Source organism: Phascolarctos cinereus, unplaced genomic scaffold (genome assembly GCF_003287225.1).
Source record: "Phascolarctos cinereus isolate Bilbo 61053 unplaced genomic scaffold, phaCin_HiC Scaffold_7;HRSCAF=346, whole genome shotgun sequence".
NCBI lineage: Eukaryota > Metazoa > Chordata > Mammalia > Diprotodontia > Phascolarctidae > Phascolarctos > Phascolarctos cinereus.
The window spans coordinates 148,571,337-148,591,637 of NW_027556180.1; the positions used below are offsets into that span (position 1 = coordinate 148,571,337).

Consider the following 20,301-nt stretch of genomic DNA (forward strand, 5'->3'; position numbering starts at 1 on the left):
ATGAACTGCCATCTTGTATTACCTACTTCTGTATCTTCACTTTCAGTTACTTCTACTTTTTAATTGGTGATAATTTTTTCCCCCCTAAGATGGTCCCATTACATACAGTCAAGGCTGCTCTAGTCTCAGTAAAAAATATTTATTTAATATAGCATGGGAATCTCTCAGGAATATACAAATCCACAAATGGGTCTGTAATCTCATCATTTTTGGGACTTCCCTCCAATAATGTGGAGTGCAATCCCCTTCATGCTTGCCCATACTGTGTGACTTGCGTTGATATTCTCCCAAAAGTTCACCTCAAAGGTGAACATGTAGAGGACCTTCCTAACTTTCTCTTTCCTTATGGTAAGGATACCAGTAAGGTATTCTGGCTGTCCACCTGACATCTCTTGCCTCATCATGTGACCAGACATTATTCTCTTTCTGTTATAAAATTGCTTGATAATGTTCTTTACCTCATTCTTCTTTCAACTTCCTTATTGATATGTTGTAGCCTACTGACACCTACCATATGCTTCCCCATTTCTCTTTGTGATACTCATCTTTAGTTATAGACAGAGGTCTTTCATGTCTTGTGGCTATATGGCCACAGTAGTAAAATGTAGCTAGTGAAAAAATCAGCTTTTGCTTCCATGTGAAGCATAGAGTCAATAAAAGAGCTTTGTAATTTCCCAAAATCAATAGAACCCTCTCTCCCCTTCCTTTTCAACTCTGGGTCCAGCTCATTGTCTTTCTTCCTTATCAACTTTCATGCCTTCTCTACCCCTGGAACAACTTGAAACTCTGTCTTCAATTAACCAAAGAAATTTGGGATTTATTGCGTGATTAGCCTCCCAAAGCACAGAGATGAGGTCACTTACTCTTTTTGTTTTGTTTCAAGTGTAAAAAATGTATATGCCATGGCTGTTTTGGCACTATGGGCAGTTCATCCAGTTTGATGTATATAATACTCTGAAGACTTGGGGTAGTCATAATTAATGACAAATTCATATCTTCCAAATCTAGCCATCTAGCTGAAATATCTGTGGCAATCAGGTTAGGAGCTTTTTCATGTTAAATTCATTTAGAATCCAGTCTCATTCCTGTTGACTGTTGTCACCATGTTGTCACATTGTAAGCCACCCATCCCTCCTCAGTTTTCTGGTAAGTTCATCACATCTTCTTTTGGTTTCCACAAAAACAGTCTAATTTTCCTTTTTGCTCATGATTTCCATCAAATAAGTTTCTCATCCTTTTCTACACCATGACACACATCCATAATCTGAAGGATATTGTGATTTGTGCTCAGTTCCAGAGCACCAATGTTGATGTGAATGTAATTTTTTTTAGGCAATTGGGGTTAAGTGACTTGCCCAGAGTTACACAGCTATTGAGTGTCAAATGTTTGGTCTGAGGCTGGATTTGAACTCAAGTCCTCTTGACTCCAAGGCTGGTACTCTATCCACTGTGCCACATAGCTGCCCCTTGTGTGTGTAATCTTTTAAAAGGTTTTCATAGAACCATCTCATTTCTTTTGGCCAAGTTACACTCCATAGCAGGGTTTCTCTATCAGGTCTTATCTGATCAACAGTCTTCCTGATTTGATGCTTAAAGCCCATCTCAAGAATTCTGTCTGCTTTATCAAGCACAAGGTAAGTATTCTTCTCAAACTAGTTTTCCCATACTCCAAAAAGTCTATCTGTCTTCCAGGTGTTATGATACAAATTTCTGTATCTCTTTTCAAGTCTCATATTTATGGTCCTTTTGGAGCACCACCTTAGATTCAAGTGGATTTTAGACAACATTTCCTATTATATTCAGTAGCTACTTGTTGTACTTGTTGGGGCAGTTCAAGAGTTGGTGGCAGCACCAAAAAAAAAATGGGCCCATCACCTTTTTTTAGGAATTATGTGGATAATGGCAGGCAGCAAATAAGACAATGTTTTCCCTGATCCAGTCTGTACTACTCCAATGATATTCAACCATACCCAATCCATTTAGAGCAACTGGTCCCTCTTGGGCTTGGATAGCAATAGGTTAGATAAAGTTCTGCCTTGCAATTATATCCATTACATTTGCAGGAAAATTTGCTTCATAGAAATTTAGAGTTGGTTTGGGGCAGTTGCAACCTCATACTGTAATTTCTTTGCTTCTTTGATATGTTTCAACCTTTTGTGCACCTAGCCAAATCAGGATGATTCTGATAAAAATTCTCAAATTCAGACAGTTCCTTGGAATTGTGTACTGTCTGTCCTAAAGATACAAACTCTTGGACAGGATCTGTAGGGTTTCCATAAAAACATATGTTAAAATTTGGGCGCTAGATATTCTTCATCCACCCGGTCTTTCCTATGTAGATGGGCAGGCCAAACTCCTTTGAATGATTATAATACCATTTTCTTCTAAGAATTTATGTAATGTCCTCAGGCTTAATCAGCAAAAAGTCATCTGCAATCAGGAGTATCTAGAGGATCACACCACTCACAGAGAATTTCTGCTAGACCTGGATTCTCTGATTAGATTTGCTTCATCACAACGGCAAATGTATTTCCTCAAGTATACATCTCCCTGTTTTATTTCTTACCTGCTGTCTGTTATCAGAGGCTCATATAAAGTATTATTTGTGTGGATAAATCTTCCAAGGAATCTTGAATGTTCATGATGTTTGGATGGGAGATAGAGAAATGCTGTTAAACAAAAAAGGCTCTAACTTAGTATTTTGTCCTACCAAATGTAATTTTTCAAAACAACAAACAGACATAATGGTATCTTACATTTTCTCTATCTTCAAGTTAATTGTAGGGTGGTAATGATATGGTTCACTATTAAAGATCACTTGTGAAAGCCAATTTATTCTTTACTGATATCTCCATCCAGAATGCCCTTGATGTGTACATAAGTAACTTTCATAAAGTTTTCATACAAATGGAAAATTAGGCATATAGCCCAGTAATTATTTATCTTTTTTCAGTCAAGTTTTTCAGTATTAATAAGGTCCAAGACTACTTCCTAATCTTTGATATCTTCTCTTTCTTGATTCCTTGTATATTAGTCCTTCAATCAAATATAAATCTTGGGAATATATTGGGAATATCACCAAGCCAACATATGCTTTATAGATATATTTTGACTGCACTTACTTCTTTTACTGAGATTTATTGGAGTGAGGCATTGAAGGCTTGCCTTTTTGTATGTAACAAAATACCTAAGATTTCTCCAGTTACAAGACAGAGTGAAATGTTATACAAGCGTACTTCATCAGAATCCTAAGAAGGAGAAGTGTAGTGACTTTAGTGAAAGATGTTCCTGTAGTTATAGCTGAGCTGTATGGCTGGGGACATATTGCTATTAAAAAATAATGACTGATAAATCAGTATTTTATTCTACCAAATATAATGCTTTTAAAAAAAATAACCAACAAAATGACTAGCATAATGGAATTTTATATTCTCTGTATCTTTCCATTAATTTTGAATTAGTAAAGATGTCTATTGTTAAACATCACTTGTGAAAGCTTGATTGTTCCTTCCTAATACTTTCATCAAGGTTACCCCTAATTTGTATTGAATTCCCATGATTTGTATATGATTAAAGTCATTTTTGAGGCCTTGATTAACTATCCTCAAACAGGTGCTCAATGAATATCACAGATTTAGAAAAGTGGAAGGGACCTTGGAGACCATCTACTCCACTTTACTTCCTCATTTTATACTTGAGAAAACTGAGGCCCAAAAAGGATAAGTGGATTGACCAAGGTCACAGAAGTGTTATCAAAGACTACATTTGAGCCCAATTTCTTTAGCTCCCAAGCCAGTCCTCCAGGCTCAAATATAACATCATCTGTTTGGTGCTCAAAGACTTTCACTACCTAGTTCCCTTTATCTCTGTAGTTTTATATCTTCACTCCCCACCCTACCCCTATGTTCTTCAATCAAGTCACACTGGTCTCCTTGTTGCTCTTTCCTTTACATTATATCTCTCCTCTCTGGATATTTTCTCTGGCTGTCTCCCATATTAGAAACATTCTCCCTCCTTATCTCCACCTTTCCTGGCTTCTTTAAAATTGCAGTTAAAATACCATCATCTACAGGTCCGAGTTTCTCTTAATTCTAGTGCCTTCCCTCAGTTCATTTTTTCCTATTTATCCTTTATATAGATTATTTATGCATAGCTGTCTCTTCCATTAAACTTGGAAGCAAGAATTGTCTTTTGTCCTTCTTTGCATCCTCAGTGCTTGGCATATTGCATTGCACATAGTAGGAACTTAATAAATATTTACTTATTGACTTATTGGCTAACTGACTCTACCATATTCTTCTAAAATTCAATAGATTTGAGTTTTCTCTGTAACTGGAAAATATACATAGCAACAATTGTTAACTTAGGATAACAGGCCTATGATGGAAAACATTCTGCCTCTCCACACTCATAGTCTATGAATGAGACATAATTACAGATATTTCAAATTAGTCTGAGAGCATTTATGTGAATGTATGATTTTTGAGATGAAGCAAGACAACAATAATTTATTAAGCTGCTGGTTTGTGCAAAGAAGGTGCTGTGTTAAGAGCTGGGGACACAAATAGAAACAAACATGAAGACAATTCCTGCCCTCAAGCTTATATTCTAATGAGCAGAGACGACTCTTGAAAAGGGGGTAAAAATCTGGGAAGGCAGAAGGTAGGAAAGTACTTTCATAAGATATGGTATTGATGGGGTGCTGGAGTGCTTGTACCTGGACCCCATTTCCAAGATAATATTTCTCCTTAGCCTCAAGACACTATTCTTGTTAGTTTCTGTCTAGCCCAAGGACCTTATCTTTGGCAGTGACTCATGAGTGGGCCCAGTGAGGCAAACTCTCTCCCCCTGTTACAAGAACAAGCTGACCTCTGTAGAATTTCTCTTGTCCTATCTTGCATCAAGAAAGCTACAATGTACTGATTCCCATAGTTATATACAATCCAGAGGTCAAGTTAGAGACATCAATCTTGTTACCCTTTAGGAACCCTTTCTTCCCCATCCCCCTGCCATGGTTTCCAGTAGTGAATGACATAGTTGTATGTTATCACCTAATTAGCATACTTGCCACATAATTCACTACTTTTCTTATTTAACCTTTAGTATCATTCCTGTTAAGTTACAAGTTCCCTAAGGAGCTCTGCCTACTGTAAAGTGTAACAATAAATCTTTGCCACCTTGACTCAAAGAATGCTTGAGTCTGCGAATTCATTCTAGTCAACCCCATCCTATACTCTTGTCCTTGAGAGGTCTAACCTCTCAGACTACAACAGTATCAAAGTCCAGAAACTCAGAAATAAATATAAGAGAGGAATAGTTTGGCTTACCAAAATGGAGGTTCCTGGAAAGAAGTCACCAAAGGAAGAAGTGGCCTGGCATGTTGGAAGGATGTTCCAGGGTGAGGAGGCTTCAAGCTTATACTGTAGCTGAGGCAAAGTATTGTAGTACAGAAACTCAGAAACAGAGCCACCAGAGAAATGAAGGTTGAGTGACCTTGGTCTAATATCTGGAGCATCTCTTATTAAGCTTAAGATCTTTCCTTGGAGCTGAAAGCAAATAACAAGTGAATATTAGTCCAAATCCCTGCCTGAGTAGCTCTCAATAAGTAGCTCTCAATATTCTTAATTAGTTACCCCCTTAAGGGTCCCTTTTTTGAGGATGACCAGCAAGGGGAGCCCTGTAGTCATCCAGCAATAAAATTAAAAAAGTAGGGACCACCACAATGAGATGGCTCTCTTGATACCAGATATCATGGCAGCCTAGAGCAGCTATAGGCTCAAGCATATCTGTAGGCAGTGAGGCTAAGTGGAAAAGGGTAAATATGGCTTCCCAACTGAGGGAGCCTGAAACTCCTGTGCTCTGGACTTAAGATCTGCTCTATATTCTTGCCAGCATTTTAAACCTGCTGATCCCTGATAGAACTGGGAGGTGAGCACTAAATAAATAAATAAAGCTCTCAAGATTACATTGGCATAAGGAGGGATGGGAATTCATTAAAACAAGCTCTGGGCAAAAAAAAAAGTGTGAAAGCAGGTCATTTCTGTTGTTTCATGTCCAGAGATAGAAATTTAAGGGCTCCTGCTTATGTAAAACCTGTATATCAGATCTATGTGGGCACACAGGCCTCAGCGAACCTGGAGCAGGCCTCAGAAGACTGAATTGCAGGCAGCTGTGGCAGTTTCCAGACTTCTCAATCCTTGAATGACAAAGACAACTTAGAAGGTCAGTTGGAAAAGTCTGTTTCTGTGGTGGTGAGAGAAAAGCTTGCTGGGGTCCCAGCCCCAGTCCCCAAGCCCAGCCCTGGGGTGGCAGCTGCCTCTAGAGCTTCCAGCCCATAGACTGAGGGGGAATCAAGTTGTTGATCAGAGGGGGATTGCAGGGATCTCTTTGCTGGTGCAAGATTCTCTTGCTTTGCTCATGCTTGGATCTGGGTAACAGTTCTGGGTGGCAGTCATGGGTCAAGGAAGAGTGCTGGCATGGTGGAGCCTGTAGTGGCTGTGGGGGGGAAATCTTTCTCACAGTTTCAAGACAGAAAAGAGTGCTTGTGGTCATTCATAGACCAGAACACAGGCTAGAAAAGGAGTAAACACCTTGCCCTTGATCATAGCACCCTAGAAAAACTGAAAATTTACAGGTCCCTAGAAGAATCTTTGAAAACGGCTTCACAAACCCCCTGAAGCTTGGGACAGTACATTTTCCACATCAGAAGCATTCTCCTACCTTAACAAAGAATATATAACTCAAGTAATTGTCTGGGATCATGAGCAAGCAGTGCAAAAACAGTCAGACTATGTTATCTTACTTTGGGAGCAAATAAGATCAAAACATACAACCAGAAAGAAGACAACAAAGTCAAAGCTCCTACATCCAAGGCCTCCAAGAAAAATATGAATTGGCCCCAGGCCATGGAAGAGCTCAAAAAGTAAGAGAAGTAGAGGAAAAACTGAGTGATGCACTAAAATCATGAAAAACAAGTCAACAGCTTACTAAAGGAGACCCCAAAAAATACTGAAGAAAATAACACCTTGAAAAATAGCCTAACCCAAATGGCAAAAGAGGTCCAAAAAGCCAATGAGGAAAAGAATGTCTTAAAAAGCATAATTGACCAAATGGAAAAGGAAGTCCAAAAGATTACTGAAGAAAATACTTTCTTAAAAATTAGAATGGAGCAATTGGAAGCTGATGACTTTATGAGAAATCAAGAAACTGTAAAACAAATTCAAAAAAATGAAAAAATAGAAAACAATGTGAAATATCTCATTGGAAAAACAACTGACTTAGAAAATAGATTCAGGAGAGAGAATTTAAAAATTATTGGACTATCTGAAAGCCATGATCAAGAAAAGAGCCTAGACATCATCTTTCAAGAAATTATCAGGGAAAACTGCCCTGATATTTTAGAAGCAGAGGGCAAAATAGAAATTGAAAGAATCTGCCGATCTCCTCCTGAAACACATTCCCAAAGGAAAACTCCTAGCAATGTTGTAGCCAAACTCCAGAGTTGCCAGGCCGAGGAGAAAATATTGCACGCTGCCAGAAAGAAAGAATTCAAGTATCGTGGAAACACAATCAGGATAACACAAGATTTAGCAGCTTCTACATTAAGGGACCACAGAGCTTGGAATATAAAATTTCTGAGTGCAAAGGAGATAGGATTACAAGCAAGAGTCACCTACCCAGAAAAACTGAGCATAATCCTTCAGGGGGAAAAAATGGATATTCAGTGTAATAGAGGACTTTCAAGCATTCTTGATGAAAAGACCAGAGCTGAATAGAAAATTTGACTTTCAGATACAAGACTCAAGAGAAACATGAAGAGATCACAAAAGACCTCTGTTCAATGAGTTCCTGTGTCTCCCTGTCAACTTCTGGATAAAATATAAATGGATACCAGTGTTTGGCATTTAAGTCCCTTCCTTGCTTCATCCACTCTAACCTTTGTAGTCTTCTTATACTTTTCTCTGCTTCCCAGAATCTATGTTCCTGAAACACTGGGCTACTTTAAATTCCTCTAATACAATACCCCATCTTCTATCTCAGTGCCTTTACATTTGTCCTTCAAGTTAGGAATGCTCTGTATCTTCACCCCTCAGTTTCTCCTACTTTCTCAAGATGCAGATTGATACCCACTTATTCAAAGAGGACTTTACCTAGTATCCCACTCTCACTCACCCCTAAGCTCCTAAGACCTTCTTCACCTTTCAGAATCTCTCCTGTCTACCCTTTAATGGTTTCCATATTTTCTCCTTCATGATACTATAAAGTCCTGGAGGGGAAAGACAATGTTTTGGCTTTTCTTTATATCCTTAGCACTTAACACAGTTTCTGACACAGAGCAAATCCTTAAAGAAAGATAGTGAAAAAAACTAGTTGCATTAAAAACATGCCAAAGGATAGCTAGGTGGTGCACTGGATAGAGCACAGGCCCTGAAGTCAGGATGACCTGAGTTCAAATCTAGCCTCAGACCAAACATTTGACACTTACTAGCTGTGTGACACCGGGCAAGTCACTTAACCCCAATTGCCTAAAATAAATGAATGAATGAATGAATGAATGAATGAATGAATAAACATGTCAAAAAACCCCAAATTTGTATAATCAAGCAAAATTTAAAAACTTCTGAGGTCCTGCCTTATACCCATCATGTTAGAAAAGATGGCAAAAAAAGAAAATGTCAGGTGTTGGAGGAACTGTGCAAAAACTGAAGCTAGAAATAGGGTGGCATAATTTGGTACTTTTTTCTTTCTTTCATCTCTATAGGTTATAGGCCTAGTTGTGGTGTCACTTTTTCAAAGGTTATTCAGTATTTATTAAGTTTTTGGCTATCATTCCAAATTATTTTCCAGAATAGCAGGGCCAAATCACAGTGCCAAACAGCAACAACAACAATAACAAAATAATTTACTAATTGGATACAAGCCCAACAAGAATTACTAGAAGAGAGTAAGAAGAGATGAGTGGTTGGGAAAATAAATGAGAGTGATACAAGAAAATCATATAAAAATCATGTTAATTTTACCAGTAACAGATAGGTAAAAAAAAAGCAGAAAAAATAAAGAAAATAAAATCTTAAAAATAGAATTGGCCTACTAGTGAAAGGGACATGAAAATTCACTGAGGAAAGAATTCTTTAAAAAGCAGAATAGGCCAAATGGAAAAAAGAGGTACGAAAGCTCATTGAAGAAAAGAATTCCTTAAAAATTAGAATTGTGCAAGTGGAAGCTAATGACCCTACAACATATCAAAAAATAATAAAAGTCAAAAGAATGAAAAAAATGAAAGTAAATGTGAAATATTTAATTGGAAAAATAATTGACCTGAGAATAGATCCTGGAGAGATAATTTAAAAATCGATTGGCCTCCTGAAAGCCATGATTTAAAAAAAAAGCCTAGACATTAAATTTTAAGAAATTATTGAGGAAAACTGCCCTGATATCATGGAACTAGAATGTAAAATAGAAATTGAAAGAATCCATTGATTACCTGCTAAGGTTCCAAAATGAATACATCTAGGAATGTTACAGCCAAACTCCAGAGCTCCTAAGTCATGGAGAAAATATTGCAGAATTGCAGAAAAAAATTCAAATATCATGGAGCCATAGTCAGGATTACACATGATTTAGCAGCTTCTACATTAAAGGTTTGGAGGGATTGGAGTATGATATTTGAAAGGCAAGAAACAAAGATTACAACCAAGATTAACCTACCCAGCAAAACTGAGTATAATCCATTAGGAGAAAAATGGATATTTAATGAGATACAAGAATCTCAAGGATTCCTGATGGGAAAACACAATAAAACAAAACCAAGTTGAATAGAAAATCTAAAATTCAAATGTAAGACTCAAGAGAAGAATAAAAGATAAACATACAAGAATAATCACAAAGGACTCAATAAAGTTAAACTGTTTACATTCCTATATGAGAAGGTGATACATGTTACTCCTAAGACTTTATCATTATTAGGCCAATTAGAAGGAGTCTACATAGACAGAAGACATGAAGATGAGGTGATTATGTTGGGGTGATCTCAAAAACAAGAACAAGTGCAAACGAGATTCATTAGGAGAAGAGGGAATAGAGAGGTAGAATAGAGGAATTTTTCTCACATAAAAGAGCCTTCTAAGGAAGAGCTTTTATAGTAGAGAGGGAAATGGAATAGGGCATGGTGGGCAATGCCTAAGCCTTACTCTCATCAGATATGGTTCAAAGAGGGAATAATACACACAACACACACACACACACACACACACACACACACTCAGTTAGGTATAGAAATCTCTTACCCAATAGGGAAATAAGGGGGGAAGGGAGTTAGATATATTCAGGAAGGGATGATAAAGGCAAGAGTGGGTTAAGGGAGGCAGTGGTCAGAAGCAAAACAGGCTTTTGAAGGGAATAGGATAAAAAGAAAAAGAGAGCATGCTAAATAGAAGAAAACAGGATGCAGAGAAATACACAGTCAGTAATTATAACTGCAAATATGAGTGGAATCAAAGAGCAGTGGATAGCAGAATGGATTAGAAACCAGAATCCAACAATATGTTATTTAAAAGAGACACACTTGAAACAGAAATGTGCACACAGAGTTAAAATAAAAGACTGCAGCAGAATCTAATATGCTTCAGCTAAACTTTGAAAAGGTAGTGTTAGGGGGGCGGAGCCAAAATGGCAGAGTGAAAGCAGTGACTTGCTTGAGCTCTCCCTCCAAATACTCATAAAAAATGGCTCTAAACAAATTCTGAAGGTGCAGAACCCACAAAAAGACAGAGTGAAACAAATTTCCAGCCCAACACAACCTGGATGATTGATCAGAAAGGTGTATCTCACGGGGCTGGGAGCACAGGGCGCCAAAGGCGCACAGGCCACAGCAAACCTGGAGCAGGCAGCTGTGGCAGTTTCCAGACTCCTCAATCCACGAATGCCAAAGACAACTTAGAATGTCAGTAGGAAAGTCTGTTTCTGTGGTGCTCAGAGTGGAAGGCAGGGTTTCATTTCCATTCCCCAAGAGCGTGGCCCGGGGGGGGGGCAGCTGCTTCCCGAGCTTCCAGCCCACAGACTGAGGGGGAATCCAGTGGTTGATCAGAGAGGGATTGCAGGGCTCTCTTTGCCAGTGCTGAGGCAGGAATCTCTTGCTTTGCCCGTGGTTGGATCTGAGTCACAATTCTGGGCAGCGGTGCTGGGGTGAGGAGGAGCGATGGCATGGAGGAGCTTGTAGTAGCTGTGAAGAGGAGCCCCTCCTCACAGATACAGGACAGAAAGGAGTACTTGTGGTCACAGGCCAGGAAAGGAGTAAACACCTCACCCCTTATCACACCACCTTAGAAGAACTGAAAATTTACAGATGCCTACAAGTATCTCAGAAAACAGCTATACAAACCCCTGAAGCTTGGGACAGTACATCTCCACATTGGAAGCAGACTCTTACCTTAACAAAGAGTTTAAAACTCAAGTAATTGGCTGGGATCATGAGCAAGCAGCAAAAAGAGTCAGACTATATTATCTTACTTTGGTGAAAAAGAAGATCAAAAATACAACCAGAAGAAGACAACAAAGTCAAAGCTCCTACATCCAAAGCCTCCAAGAAAAATATGAATCAGTCCCAGGCCTTGGAAGAGCTCAAAAGGGATTTTGAGAAGCAAGTAAGGGAAGTAGAGGAAAAACTGGGAAGAGAAATGAGAGTGATGCAAGAAAATCATGAAAAAGTCAACAGCTTGCTAAAGAAGACCCAAAAAATACTGAAGAAAATAACACCTTAAAAAATAGCCTAACCCAAATGGCAAAAGAGGTCCAAAAAGCCAATGAGGAGAAAAATGCCCTAAAAAGAAAAATTGGCCAAATGGAAAAGGAAGTCCAAAAGATTACTGAAGAAAATACTTCCTTAAAAATTAGAATAGAGCAATTGGAAGCAAGTGACTTTATGAGAAATCAAGACACTGTAAAACAAATCCAAAAGAATGAAAAATTAGAAAACAATGTGAAATATCTCATTGGAAAAACAACTGACCTGGAAAATAGATCCAGGAGAGAGAATTTAAAAATTATTGGACTATCTGAAAGCCACGATCAAAAAAAGAGCCTAGACATCATCTTTCAAGAAATTATCATGGAAAACTGCCCTGATATATTAGAACCAGAAGACAAAATAGAAATTGAAAGAATCCACCAATCTCCCCCTGAAAGAGATACCCAAAGGAAAACTCCTAGGAATATTGTAGCCAAATTCCAGAGTTCCCAGGTCAAGGAGAAAATATTACAAGCTGCCAGAAGGAAACAATTCAAGTATTGTGGAAACATAATCAGGATAAAACAAGATTTAGCAGCCTCTACGTTAAAGGACCCCAGGGCATGGAATATAATATTCTGGAGGGCAAAGGACATAGGATTACAACCAAAAATCACCTACTCAGAAAAACTGAGTATAATCCTTTAGGGGAAAAAATGGTAATTCAGTGAAATAGAGGACTTTCAAGCATTCCTGATGAAAAGACCAGAGCTGAATAGAAAATTTGACTTTCAAACACAGGACTCAAGTGGAACATGAAGAGGTAAACAGGAAAGAGAAATCATAAGAGACTTATCAAGGTTGAACTGTTTACATTCCTGCATGGAATGATGATATTTATAACTCATGAGACCTTTGTCAATATTAGGGTAGTTGAAGGGAAAAATTATATGTATATATAGATAGATGGATAGATAGAGGGCACAGGGTGAGTTGAAGATTAAGGGGTCATATCTGGAGAATAAAATTAAGGGATGAGAGAGGATGATACTAGGAGAAGAAGAAAGGGAGAGGTAGAATGGGGTAAATTATCTCACAAAAAAAACAGAAAAGAAAAGTCTCTTCTAGTGGAGTGGAAGCAGGGAAAGGTGAGAGGGAATGAGTGAATCTTATTCTCATAGGATCTGGCTTAAGGAGGGAATAACATACACACTTAATTGGGTATGGAAATCTGTCTTGCCCTACAGGAAAATAGGGGGAGAAGGGGACAAGAGAGCAGGGGGATGATAGAGAGGAGGGCAGATTGGGAAAGGGGGTAATCAGAAGTAAATACTTCTGAGGAGGGACAGGGTCAAAAGAAAGAATAGAATAAATGGGAGGGCAGGATAGGATTAAGGGAAATAGAGTTAGTTTTTCACAACATGTCTACTATGGAAGTGTTTTGCATAAGTGCACATGTATAACCTATATTGAGTTATTTGCCTTTTCAATGAGAGTGGATGGGGAGGGAGGAAGAGAGAAAATTTGAAACCTAAAGTTTTAAAGCCATATGCTTAAAAAAAATGTTTTCACATGCTACTGGGAAATAAGAAATACAGGAGATGGGGTATATTTTCCCTACAGGAAAATAGAAGGGAAAGGGGATAAGAGAAGGGAGAGAGATAGAAGAGAGGACAGAGTAGAGGAAGGGATATTCAGAATGCATGCTATCTTGGGGTGGAGAGAGGGGTGAGATAGGGCAAAAATTTGGAACTCAAAAACTTGTGGAAGTGAATGTTGAAAACTAAAAATAAATAAATTTATATTAAAAAAAAGATAGTGTTAGCAATTACGATCTCAGACAAAGCAAAAGCAGAAATAGACTTATTCAAAAGGAATAATTAGGAAAACTACATTTTGTTAACAGATCTCATAGATAATGAAGTAATATAATTTTTTAGAAGTTCCTCTGATAAGGGCCTTGTTTACCAAATATATAGGGAACCAAGTCAAATTTGTAGAAATAAGAGCCATTACCCAATTAATAAATGGTCAAAGGATATGAGCAGGCATTTTTCAGAAGAAAAAATCAAACTTCAGTCATATGAAAAAATGCTCTAAATCATTATTGATTGGGGAAATGCAAATTAAAAAACTATGAAGTACTACCTCATGCCTATTAGAAATGACAAATGCTGGAGGAGATGAGGAAAAAAAAGGTACACTAATAAACTATTGGTAAGGTTGTGAACTGGTCCAAACATTCTGTGGAACAATTTGGAACTATGCCAAAGAGGCTATAAACTCTGCAAGCCCTATGACCTAGAAACACAACCACTAGGTCTGTACCTCAAAAGGATGTGGGGATTTCAAAATTGTCCAATTTTAAGAAAAACAATCACTGAGGCAGAGCTCTGAGCCAATGATACTTTATTAAATGGTTCATGGCTCCCTCTAATGAAGTAGACCTTATTCTCCCTCCAGTGCCTTAGTTGTACATGCCTGATATCCAGACAATGCAGGTGGAGCAGGCCAAAAATACAGAGTCTCATTGATGAATAGACCTTGCCCTTGACCCTCCAGGAAGGTCTACACAAAATACATGAACCCTTTGGTTGACAAATGGGCTAGTAAGCAGACCTTTGCAGACCTACCTTAACCTTCCAAGATGTCCTACCAAGCCATTAAGTAATCTTATGAGGTTGTATTAATGACCAGATGTCAAAACATCTACATAGGCTGATGGCCTAGTAGAAGGGCAGGCTGAAGTCCAGCAACCTGGGTCACTCATTGGCTACATGCTCATGGTCATCTCCCCATGTTAGGCAATAGAGGGATACCAAGGGATGGAGTGACAACAAATTTAACTGAGTGACTTTCCATATAATCAAGTCACCTCTCTCATGCTGAGCTTAGTCACCATAACAAGGAAAATCAAGGGTGGAGGTCCTCTAGTTAGCTTGCTAGGATTAAGCAAGTCAACTTACAATTTTCAGTTCACAGCTCCAAAGTCAGCTATCAGAACTTAAAGTCATTATCCTTATGGAATCATATCAAACTGACTAATATTGACTGGAATAAAATAGGGGTCTAATAAGTCATCTATCACAGAGATTAAAAAAGGAAAAGGATTTATAGCTACAAAAATACTAACAGCATTTTTGTGGTGGCAAAGAAGTGGAAATTAAGGGGATGCTCGTCAATTGGGGAATGGCTAAACAAATTGTAGCTTATGATTACAATGGAGTACTATTATGCTATAAAAATAATTAGTGGGGTTGCTTCATAAAAAATATGGCAAGAGCTATATGAAATGATTACAAAGTAAAGTAAGACCTGGGAGATCACTGTGCTCAGTGACAGTTATGTTGTAATGATGATCAACTGTTTTTGTTTTTGTTTTGGTGAGGCAATTGAGGTTAAGTAGCTTGCTCAGGTGACACAGCTAGTAAGTGTTAAGTGTCTGAGGCCAGATATGAACTCAGGTTCTTCTGACTCCAAGGCTGGCGCTCTATTCACTGCGCCACCTAGCTGCCCCATGATGATCAACTGAAACACTCAACTAATCTGATCAGTACAATGATTGGAGCCAATTCCAAATGACTCATAATGAAAAACTATCTACCTCCAGAGATAGAACTGGTGAACTTTGCATGCAAATTGAAATATAATTTTATAAAGTTGTTTTTTTTTGTGCTTTTTTATGCAATTTGGCTAATCTGGAAATATGTTTCCATGATTCCACATGCATAATTAATTGATATCATTTTGCTTGCCTTCTTTGTGCGTTGGTGAAAGGTGAGAGGGAGGAAAAGAATTTGGCACTCAAAATTGAAAAAGAAAACAAGTTTATAAATAATAATTTTTAAATTAAAAAACTATCTCATTTGACAAAAAAAAAAAGATGACTGTCCTTGACTGCTTTTAATGTGTATATGTCCTTCATTGTGAATAAGTGGGCTTAAATAGAAAGACCTAGGGAATGGCTTGAGGTACAGTGATAGAGAGATAGAAAGGATAAACATTTTCTCTCTGTTGAGGTAGAAGGAATTATTTTCTCTTCCTACTACTACATGTATGTGAGTGCATGCACATGCAAACACACACAGTTAATTCCCTAGACTAAAAATAATTAAGGAAAATGTTATTATTTTATTAATTAATTTGTTTTTTCTTCTTAATGAGCAGGATTGAATTACATTAAGGGTGAGGATGTGTTAGAGTTATTCCCACAGGGAAATGAGCCAGATTCCCATTTGCTGTCTAGGACAATCCTGAGCAGTAGGGTCACATTTCCTCATGCTCTTTCCTACCCAGCTCACTTCACACATGTACATAGAAAGTTTTTCTTCAGAAGTAGAATTGAAGATGGTAAGTAGGGAATGGAAATTGCCTAGTAGGACAATACCCACATTCCGAAGGTGGGAACCAGAGAATTGATTGAATATTACCTTCCTTCATTTTATTTTCCACCTTCAACTTTTAAACCCTTCCAGACATTGCTACCACCTGGTTATACAAATACATGCACACACATATGTCCATATGTATATATGAATGTTTTACAGCATATCTACATGTTTAAAAAGATTTATGCATACAAATATGCATATATATAAATAATAATACTTAATAAAATGCCATAGGAGAGTTCTAAAACTGTGTTCTATTGTCCTGTAGACTAATCTAAGTATCTCTTCCTATGCATTTCAAAATTTTGTGATCACCTTTCTCAAAGCTCTAATTCTCAACTAGTGTAAAGGAGTGATTTTTGGGCTCTCATGGTTTACTTAAATTATTCCCAGGTTTGTTTAACAATCTACCTTCTTCCCTTATACCATGAAATCATCTAATGTAAGGCACTTAAGGGCAGCTATGTGATGCAGTGAATGGAACTTTGAAACTATAGTTAGGAAGACTCATCTTCATGGTTTAAATCTGGCTTTGGACACTTAGTAATTGTGTGACCCTTGGAAAGTCACTTAAACCCTGTTTGCCTCAATTTCCTCATCTGTAAAATGATCCAGGGAAGGAAATGGCAAACCACTCCAGTATCTTTGCCAAGAAAACCCCACATGGGATCACAAAGAGTCAGACATGACTGAAACAACTGAACAAAAATGAAGTACTTATGTTATGATATCTCCAACTTGAAAAATATCTTTGGTCTTTTCCCAAATCTCCTGTTTCACAAATGCTGATACTGTGGGCCCCAGCTGTGTTTTGAGGAGATACCACCTCAAAGCACCCATCTTCAACCCTTCAAGAGATGTCTTAAGAGTTCTATTCTTTCTTCCTATGCATATGAATCACGCCTTAGCATGGTCCAAGTGGTAGCAGTAAAAGTTTTCCTGAAGAACAAAACAAAACTTGGTTATATATAAGCTCTGTCCACTCAAGGTAAAATCAGTACTTGTATAAACTATAGTGCAGATTTTTTTTCCTTTCAGTTTTAGGACAATTGCATGATTCTTGAATGCTGGGTAGACCAGGCTTATTTTCAATTCCATTACCTAAACAAACAACAAAATCCCAAGTTTTCCAAAATGGTGATGAATTTCCAAAAATGGTTGGAAGAACGAAGGCAGAAACTGAATTCTCTAGCTACTACGATTGCTGCACAATGTTCCTGTAAGTGATAAGATAAATACTTAGGGAAATGAGATATGAAGGAAATGAAACAGAGCCTGTGATACCTTCGAAGGAAAATAAACAGGACAAGTTAACTGTCTGAAAATTACAAGATAAGGAATTATCTTACGGGTTGGTTTCCCATGCCTCTGAAGGTCAAATTTCTGCCAATAGTGATATTACTATTAGAAAATATCCAGAGATACCCTTCTGAGAGCCAAGATGGCAGAGTCAGCAGCAAACTTCTGTAACTCTCCCATATTCACCTCCAAACATTCATGAAATAAGGCACCAAAACAAAGTCTGGGACAGTCACTGCAGGAAAAATCCTGAATAGTGAAGGCAGCAGAAAGATGGGGTGCAGCAGTCTTTTATCTAGGGAGACTTAATAAGAAAGGTTCTTCTTGCTCTGGTGGAAGCGGAGTGCAGTCCAGGACAGGAGGAGTCCCAGCAAGGCAGCAGTAAGGTCCAACAAGATGTCCTGAACCCTAGGTTGGTGGAGCATGAAAGTGTCAACATCAGGGTCCCCTGCAGGCCTTGGCACAGCCAGGGGAACCAACAGACTCCAACTTGGAGAACCACTGTGTGCACTAGTGGGCAGGCATCCTCCAGCAGCCAGACCTCCATGTGCTTCAGCAAAGCCCCAGGTGAACCCGCGTTCTCTGGTGGCCAGGACCTCCCCCACACCCCACATGAGCTTCAGGGTAGCCCAGGGAAACACAGAAAAGACCCACCTGGCATCAGCACATGCCAGCCATTGCCACTAGGATGCTAGCTGAGCACAAGCTATGCTGCCAGGCCTCTACAGACTCCAACTGCCAGCACTTGGGGCCCCAGCACACAAAGTCAGCAACCAGGCCTCTGGCCACCAGCACAAGAAGCTTGGGACAGTGCCCTGTGTACTCTGGCAGGAGAGCTCAAACAACATGAATAAAAAGCAGAAATGGGGACCGGGAAGATCAAAACACAAATTCAGAAGAGGACAACATTGTCAATATACCTACATCCAAAACCTCAAAAGGGAATATGATCTGGTCCCAAGCCCAAAAAGTATTTTTGGAAGAGCTCAAGAAGAATTTTAAAAGTCAAATAAGAGAGATAGAAGAAAAATTCGGAAAGGAAATGAGAGGTATGCAATAGACAGTCAACAGTTTGGAAAAGAAAGGACACAAATTGACTACAGAAAACAGTTTCTTAAAGAATAAAATTGGGCAAACAGAAAAAAAAGCCCACTGAAGCAAACAACCCCTTTAAAAGTAGGATTGGCCAAATGGAAAAGGAGGTACAAAAGCTAATTGAAGAAAGCTATTTACTAAAAAATTAGCATTGGGCAAGTGGAAGTTAATGACTGTATGAGACATCAAGAATCAGTCAAAGTCAAAAGAATGAAAAAACAGAAGAAAATGTAATATACCTCATTGGAAAAACAACTGACCTGGAAAATAGAACCAGGAGAGATAATTTAAGAATAATTGGTTTACCTGAAAGCCATGATTAAAAAAAAAAAGAGCCTGGACAGCATCATTCAAGAAATCATCAAGTAAAACTACCCTGTTTTCCTAGAACCAGAGGGCAAAATAGTCATTGAATGAATCCACTGATTACTTACTGAAAGAGATCCCAAATTGAAAATGCTAAGGAATATTATAGCCAAATTCCAGAATTATCAGTTCAAGGATAAAATATTGCAAACAACCAGAGAGAAACAATTTAAGTATCATCCCTACATGAAGTCTTTTGGAATTGTCTTAGATCATTATATTTCTGAGAAGAGCTAAGTCAGTGATAGCTGATCATCACACAATGTTGCTATTACTGAATACAATGTTCTCCTGGTTCTGCTCACTTCATTTAGCACCATTTTATGTACATTTTTCCCATTTTTTTCCCTGAAATTTGCCTACTCGTAATTTCTTATAGCACAATAGAATTTCACTACATTCATATACCCACAACTTGTCCAGGCCTTCCCCAACTGATGGCATCCCCTCCATATGCAATATTTGCCATCACATAGAGAATTGCTATAAACGTTTTATACGTGTAGGTCTTATTCTTCTTTTTATGATATTTTTGGGATATAGACTTAGTAGTGGTATTGCTGGATCAAAGGTATGTACAGTTTGATTGCCCTTTGGGCATAGGTCCAAATTGTTCTCCAAACTGGTTGGATCAGTTCACAACTCCACAAGCAATGCATTAGTGTCCCAATTTTCCACACCTTCTCCAACATTCATCATTTTCTTTTTCTGTCATATTAACAATCTGTTATGTGTACCTCAGAGTTGTTTTGATTTGCATTTTTCTAATCAATAGAGATTTAGAGCACTTTTTTCATATGACTACAGATAGCTTAAATTTCTTCATCTGAAAACTGCTTTTTATATCTTTTGACTATGTATCAATTGGGGAATGACTTGCATTCTTATGAGTTTGTCTCATTTCTATATATTTGAGAGATGAGGCCTTTGGGTGTGGGGGGGGGGCTGAGCCAAGATGGTGGAGTAAAAGCAGTGCCTTGCTTGAACTCTCTTCCAAACCGCTCCAAATACCTGGAAAAAATGACTCTAAACAAATTCTAGAGCATCAGAACCCAAAAAGACTGAGTGAAACAAATTTCTAGCCCGAGGGAATTATTCAAGTTGAACTATTTATATTCCTACATGAAAGATGATATTTGTAACTCATAACACCTTTCTCTTTATTAAGGTAGTTAAAAGGAGTATATGTAGACACAGGGCACAGGTGTGAGTTGAATATGAATGGATGATATCTAAAAAATAAAATTAAGGGGTGAGAAATGATTGTACTGGGAGAAGAAGAAAGGGAAAAGTAGAATGAGTAAATTATCTCACATAAAAGAGGCAAGAAAATGCTTTTACAATGGAGAGGAAGATGGGGGAGGTGTAATGGAATGAGTGAATCTTATTCTCATAGGATTTGGCTTAAGGATGGAATAAGGTGCA

General features: G+C 38.1%; 1 pseudogene; it reads right to left on the bottom strand.

The window, feature by feature from the left end:
• Nucleotides 1-725: 725 nt before the first annotated feature.
• Nucleotides 726-18,029, bottom strand: LOC110192710 (putative ATP-dependent RNA helicase DDX5 pseudogene; annotated as a pseudogene).
• Nucleotides 18,030-20,301: the final 2,272 nt, after the last annotated feature.